We start from the raw sequence: 7,535 nt of genomic DNA on the forward strand, positions 1-7,535 counted from the left end.
GAGCGCCAACCTGCAAAGAAAAAACAGACAAGAATAGTATTCAAAGTCAGTGATTTTGTAAATAATACACGCTACAGGTTTTTGTATGGCTATGTGTTGTTCACTAAATTTGTTGCAGTCACTAAGTATTCTTGATCATAACAGCCGGCACTCAGTGAACAGATTTTGATCATTGCTAAGTTTTTGCTTTATACCTTCTTGTAAAAGATCCAATAGGACTGTTTTAGAGGAGTTGAAGTGCTCTCTATAAGTTGTTTCACTGTTTAAAATGCAAATGAACTAACCACAAACGTGGCAACGTAAATAGACTTGAAACAGAGATACTGATCTGCATAATGAAGATGCATAAAAATCGTGCATTTTATTGGTGCTATGTCAGTTTATGAGTTTAAGGGAGGATTTAACTGAAACTGTTAGATGTAGGAGGCCTCCCTGCAGGGGTTCTTCATTTATGGTTCGTCACCACCCTCTTGTGTCTCCCCATCACAGGCTGAATACTTCATAGAGCGTGGTACACCAAAGATTTCTGTTTCTTACTGCTGCAAACAAGTGTTTAAAACTTCACAAGATGCATTTTTCCCTATATGCCATGAATTATCTTGTGACCACCTGAAGAGATCTCATAGTGGCTCCTAGTGTGACAGCTTTAGGTTAGAAGATACAGTGGCAAAAGGCAGGCTGTGTAGGCCGAAAGTCTTTCTAACTGAAAATCTCCAAAGGGTCGCTGTCTGACTTGTTTCCAGATTGAAAGTAATAAATGAATTTGTGTCATGGGCCTTGTAAATAAAGTAGCTTAACTAATTTAACCAAACTGTGTTGGACAGGCCTTTTGTGCCTTCTCTTGTGTCTCTGAGTGTCTCAGTCCAAACCAAATGTTAGAGGTTCAGGAGTAAGAAATATAATGTTGCCTTAAACGTTGGGTAATCTCACAAATCTGTCACATTGATTATCTCACAACTTCAACTTGTACATTTTACAGAAAAAATATTGGCACAAATATTGTTTACTGCTAAAACAAAATTCAAATGGGCTGCATGAAACCAATCCTTTCCTGTCCTTTTTTACACCAGCTTTTTTCTTAAATGGTGCCAAGATGTAATGTTGGGATTCAGCATTGGCACAATATGGAATACTTGAACGCACGTACTAAATATAATTATCCCCAAAACAACAGTTATACCTTTTAAAATTAAGTACCTCATGAAGATGCTTCCTGAAGGTCAACACTGCATACGTGCAACACTAAGCTCCCTATGGACACAAACCTGCCATTAATGTAACTCTCTGTTTTATATCTGTTTTCCTTTTTTTGTTTGCACAAAGCATTGGAGCTTTCATTAACCACCACACGCTAAGTGCCTGCATCTTGAGTGCAGATTCAAACCCCCCAGTGAACACTGGCTGTAGAAATATAAGGTTTTCATCAGGGATACTGAGAGTAGAGAGACAGATTCATCAAGGCCATTAACTGCTCCGTTGCTCATAGTCGCCTTTTCACTTCATCCCAGAGTAAGTAGACTACATAGCCAACTGGGAAATTATCATGCAGTTTGCTTAAACACAAATAGAGACGAATAAAGCCGTCCTCATTTTCATTTTCAAAGGACACATGCTGTAGCTGAGCTGAAGTTGGTCAACAGGCTTATGTCTGTTTGTGTACATCTTTAGAGGGTATGTAAATAGGCTGTAAATTAGGCACTATGCAGTGCATCGTAAACGGGGAGAGGGAGTAAGTTTGTGTTTTAGCTTTAACTGCACAGATGTGTTTAAATGGGAGTGTAGATTACTGAGATAGTTAGGTGTGGGCTGAAGTTAAACACTGTGTGGTACAGATAAATTGTCCTTTTTATAAAAGAACTCCATAATGATATTGAATTTGTGGCATAGTAAGTTGATTTATATGTGCAGAGTGCAGTTAATATACAGTATAAAGAGCTTTGGTGCTGTTTGAACAAGTGCTATATGTTTTCATTAATTTGTATTTCATTCGTTGATGTGTAACACTTGAGAATAATTAACCCCTTTTGTGTTAGCATTTGGGAAGCCAAGTCTTTTAAGTAGCTTTGAAATCAAGTCATTATTCTAATGAATTCATAATTCAATTTAATTGGATGCCATCAGTCACAAATTAACCATAGATGTCACCTTCGTTAACAGTAGCTGTCACTTTAAAAAACTTTCAGTTAATTAGTTGCGATGTCTGGCCCAAAACTAGCCTTTCACTCTGCACTAGTCTTTGCCTACCACAGGCAAAATGTCTGCCTGCATAGGACAAGATGGGAATATTGAACATCAGCAAGCTCACTCGCAGCTCACTGCCATTGCCCATTAGACTTCAATATGTGAAGCTCTATCTGTATAATGTCGAGGCTGTCCTTAAAACTTTTCATGATGGATTTTCAGAAGCCAGCCTAGCTCAGGTGGAAGGAAGGAGGAGGTGAAGGAAATGTGGAGCATTAGGAAGCATGTATCAGAGCAGGGAGACGCTGTAGGAGGCAGACTCTAGTCATTTAGGAGAGTGGATACCTGAAAACGATGTTTGTCAGAGTGTGAGTAAGGTTGAAGAAAGACACAAAAAGTTTCTTCACAGAGCTTCAACAATATACTGACATATTATTTTAGTGCTAGATGTATTTCAACCAACAGGAAAACTCCAAAAACCTCAAATTCAGGTGATGGTAGGTCCTTAAAGTTTAATATCAGGCATTAGGTTTAAATAAAGATCAAGTCAAAGTCAGTGGTTCTTTTGGTGATTATCTGTATTCAAGATAAATGCCAAAAAAGATGGTGTTTCACTAGAACTCAGTGATTAGTTGAACGGTCAACGATTTTGAAAAATGAAAGGTCCCTTAAACTCACTTGCTCCAGCCTCTACAGTGTGAATACCTATTCATTTTCTCAGTCATCTATTATAGCAAATTGTACATATGTGGATTTTGGGCTGTTGGCTGGACAAAAGCAATTTTAATATGTAAACTTGGCCTCTAGCAAATTATGATGGGCAGTTTTCATTATTTTCTAGGCCAGGCTTTTTTATTTCCTTTAGGTTTTTTTTAAAAACAAAAAGATTGATTGATTGTTGATGAAAATAATTAGTTGCAGCTCCAGAATAGACATAATGGGGCACCCTTTCTCATAAGTGTCATTGTACAGGTGCACTTGTCAGAGTTGAATTATACCTCAGGTGTTAGTCAACAGGTGCACAGGTTGCGGCCCATTTACTGTTTCATGTTTGTAATTTGCTTTATTAATGGTCTGTCTCCATATACAGTAAAGGCAGGTTTTGCAGAGTAAAATCACTGGCAAATGAGCGATTCTGATACCGTTAGGATATTAAAATGTAATTTGGAAACACTGGTAAATGATCTATGTAAAACATTAATGCAGGAAAGGAGCGGATACTTAGCAGCATTTCCCTTGAACAGGTAAAACTGTGTACCACACTGTTTTCCTAGAAAACATTTCAGCATATTATTTCTCATTGTATTTCTTTCTACTTATTCATAACATTCATAACGCCACTAGTGAGGAGCAGTGGTACTAAAGAGAGCAGTTCACATGCTTTGGGCCAGTGATCCATGTAGTGTTGAGGTCAAAAACATGTCTGACTGACCCTTTACTGTGCATCTTTTGTGTCGTACTTGTGTTTTTTTTCCCCCTGCATGCCTCATTCCTCAAGGGGACAGAAATCACTCTGCTCTTGTGATTCAGTCAATGACAACTGTGTAGCCCAGAGGCACACTACACGATGCGACTTTCACTGTGGCTTCTGTGCTGTCCAAATGCTCCCATTCTTGTTTTTCTCTTTCCTTTTAACAATAGCTATTAGAGTTTTGCTTTTTTTCTACTTGTTTAATGAGGAGACCACTAGGCAAGGTTAGTGATAGTTCTACCCAATAAACTGAGAATGTTATTACAAATATAAACAAAAAGATGAAGCATCTGTGTCTGGGTTCAGGGCTTTATGCAACACATCTGTTAGAGTAAATGGTGCAGATGTGTAATTATGTCCTGTAAGTGATTTATGCTCTTATAGCTTTACAGATGGAAGTAACATATGTACAGAAATGTGGCCAGTGCATGTTTATATGCATTGTTAGCGGTCACCTTGTATAATTTATCAGACAGTCTGGTACCACAGGTGTGTTTTCTTGCATGCATTTTTGCTCTAACAAAACGATATGATGCAAATGAGACTGAGAAGGACAAAGAAACCACTTGGTTAAGACCCAACAGTCCAAGAGTTTGAATGTTTTTTTACATTTTTCTTAAAATTATTAGTAAAATTCAGATCTTTTGTTTTTCAAAATTCTCCTCCAGATGACCTTTTCTGCTGCATTATCACAAATTTGAAACACAGAAGAGGGTGACGGCAAGAAATTGACAATATCAAATTTCCATCCGCCCTTTGCTCCATCAGGCTGCTCAGAATAATTGAGAAAATGGAAAGCAAAGAAAAGTGACAGCTGCGATCATTGGCAGCGTACTCACCCTGTGCATGGTGGGGAGCTAGGAGATAGGAAGTGAGGGAGTAGGAGCTAGGGATTAATAGTTATGGGGCTGGGGACCAAAGTCTGAGTACTTTGTAATCATGTGGCTGCCTAACCCTAGTGTTAGCGAAGCTGATGAGCATGCGTCCCCATTGACACACACTCTCTCTACATCCACTCTGTTGAATATTAATATGGAGGAGAGAATTCCTCTGAGCCCCATTGTCAGACGGCTCTATTGTTCTCTGCTGGCCTCTGCCTTGCTGTGTGTGTATGTGTGTTTAGTATTAATGCCTAAGTTGGTGTCTACACTGTGTGCTTATGCATATTATGCCCATGTCTTCATCGCACGTGTGTGTTGCCTGCAGCGGAGCAGTAGTTAAAGTGGCAGTGAGGGAGATGAAGGGTGTGTTCGCAGCCCGCCATGGCCTATAAAAACAACTGGCCTGAGAACACTTGGACCGGCCACCAGGGCCCAACATTGGCAGTTATTTCACCTAGAGGCACTATCTGTAAAATGAACACTCTCATTAAAACGGCCAAGAGTGTGCACATGTGTATGCATGTAATTGTTTGTGTGTGTGTGTCTACACATGTATGCCTGCAAAAGTCAATTTAGAGGCACCGCAAATATATGGCAGCACAACTGCTTGTGTTTCAATCAAAGTGTAATGTGCTGTTTATGATGTCTGATTTTGGATGTGTGCTCATGTATGTGTGTATTTACACATTTCTGTATGACTGTGAGCACATCTGTGTGTGTGTGTGTGTGTGTAAATGTGTTTGTATAGGTGTGTGAATGCATCTCTGTGGATTTATGTGTGTGTGTGGGTGTGACTGTTTAACTACCCCGCACACGTAACCTCCCCATCTCTGCCTCCCTATTTCTCATTTACTGAGCCAGCGCCAGAGAGAAGTAGTGTGGGGAAATGAGAAAACAAGTGATACGCGGAAGGAGAGAGAGAGGAAGGGAGAAAGAGAGATGGCAAAACAGAGGCAGAGAGGGAGGGAGAAGAGTAGAGGTTTATACAGGAAAAATGAAGTGAGGCTGGAGTAAAAGGATAGGAAGAGAGGAGGGATGGTGGAGAAGAGGGGAAGATCGAGAAGCAGAGGCAGGAAGATGGGGGCAAAGAGAAAGAGGCGGAGGAGGAGGCAGCAGATTTATGAAGCCATTGGAATGTAATTTGGAGGCAGAAATTACTGTCAGCCTGAGCAAGGTTTAAAGTCAGTGAAGCCTGAACCCAGGGCCCGCTTCTGGGTGTGTGTTTGTGTGTGTGTCACAAGTATCACAGATAGCAAACGTGATGCGTAATAATACCACAGAAGCTCTGCAGTTCCTCGTCTTACACGCCGAACACTGTGTGGGTATATGTGCGTGCACATCTTTACTACTCCTCCATGCATGAGTGACGTGACTACATGGCATCAGAACATAACCCAGCATTCATATTTAACAGCTCATATTTCATCTGTGGTTGAAGACACATAGGCGCACACAGGCACTGAATTCTTGTCAGGCTCTGAAGGCCATGACTCTGACAGAATCAGTCGAGGGTGTCGGTGTGGACAGAGCGAAGGCTGGATGGAGCTGGGCGGGAGACAAAAAGACAGGGAGAGAGTGTCTAGTATAGAGAGCAAGGTAGAGGTGGGAAATGGAAAAAGAGAGGGAGAGACTGAGAGGGGCTAAAAAGAAGAGTGAGAGGGATGTGACTAGCTTTCTAACACAGCAACACACAGCTTCCATTTAGCATGAAAGGGAGGGGCAGAGAAGGAGAGAGATGAGGGAAGCGGCAGCGGCAGAGCAGAGATAATCAGCAGAGATCTGAAGAGAGGAAGAGACTCAACAGTGTTTTTTTTTTTTTTTGTTTGTTTGTTTGTTTGTTTTGTTTTTTTCCTCCAATCAAGCTTCACTTTGACATTCGGCTATAAAACATACACTGGTGCTTGAATTTATTTTTGCCACTAATTTCTTTCTTGGACTTTTATCAATTAGTTGTGGAGGGCAAACAATTGAAAGGACAAGGCTGGTGTTTTTCTTTAGTTAAAAATAAAAGGAAATGGGGTTAGTCGGTCTACTAGTACATTTTGACCTTCATCACCTGTCTGCAGCTTTCAGCCCCAAGCCCACTTGTTTATAAAAAATTTAATTATTAAAAAAAGGCTAAATAAATTCCTAAAACAGCTGGGTGCTGTAGTTTTTAGCAAACGTTACTCAGACAGGAGCAAATATTGTGTTTGTCGGGGACTATTTTCAGCTGTGGATTAATACACATACCAGTGTGTATTAACAGTAGCAGGGTTGTGTATTGTGGCCATTAATCTATAATGTGTCTGTTCATTATAATAAAAACATGTCACCTAATATAATCGCTCAGCTCATTTACTTGGTTTTAATTCTTTTTTGACAGTTCATGTAGTCTTTGACATCTACTCTTTGTCCTGTGCTGTCAATGTACTTTTTCATTTTAGACATCAGCGTCTGCAAACTAAATGTAAGGAGGATGTAAGTTTCTTCTTTTATGGGATTCACTGACAATAAATATAGACTACTGCCAGCCTTAACTTTGTCCTAACTATGGAAAATTGTATTGTGATTTCTCTCTATTCCTGCCTCTAGTAAATGCTTACTCTGCAAAAGTCTATGACGGGCTGTATTCAAAGCAAGGTGGCTGTCCCAGATAATCCTTTTTGATGAAATGTGGACACTCTCACCATTTAAACTGGATCTGCTTAAGGCAACATCCAAATTTGGAGCAGAATATAACAATCCAAAATAAATTGTGCACAATAAGTATTACAATACCTGTTTAGTGCTGTAAGTTGAGCGTTAATCTTCCCCAGTGTCAGTCGCTCAGAAACGGGACAAATGTAGTGCATTTAGAGAGATGTAGGGGCACTTGAATACAGTGGCTTTTAAAAGGCAGTGTTATGTTAATGTTCTTATCATTTTTACCCCATAGTTCCATTTGATGTGACAAAACCTTTTGATATGCTGTTGTGGTTGTAAATTGTAGTCCACAGTGAAATGCCATTCCTTTGCGGTCG

General features: G+C 40.0%; 1 protein-coding gene across 3 annotated transcripts in view; it reads left to right on the forward strand.

The window, feature by feature from the left end:
- macrod1 (mono-ADP ribosylhydrolase 1) overlaps nucleotides 1-7,535 on the forward strand; it is a 110,958-nt gene that overhangs the window by 33,097 nt on the left and 70,326 nt on the right. The gene's annotated exons all lie outside the window — the stretch shown is intronic.

The sequence above is a fragment of the Monopterus albus genome, unplaced genomic scaffold (genome assembly GCF_001952655.1).
Source record: "Monopterus albus unplaced genomic scaffold, M_albus_1.0 scaffold2.1, whole genome shotgun sequence".
NCBI classification, from domain to species: Eukaryota; Metazoa; Chordata; class Actinopteri; order Synbranchiformes; family Synbranchidae; genus Monopterus; species Monopterus albus.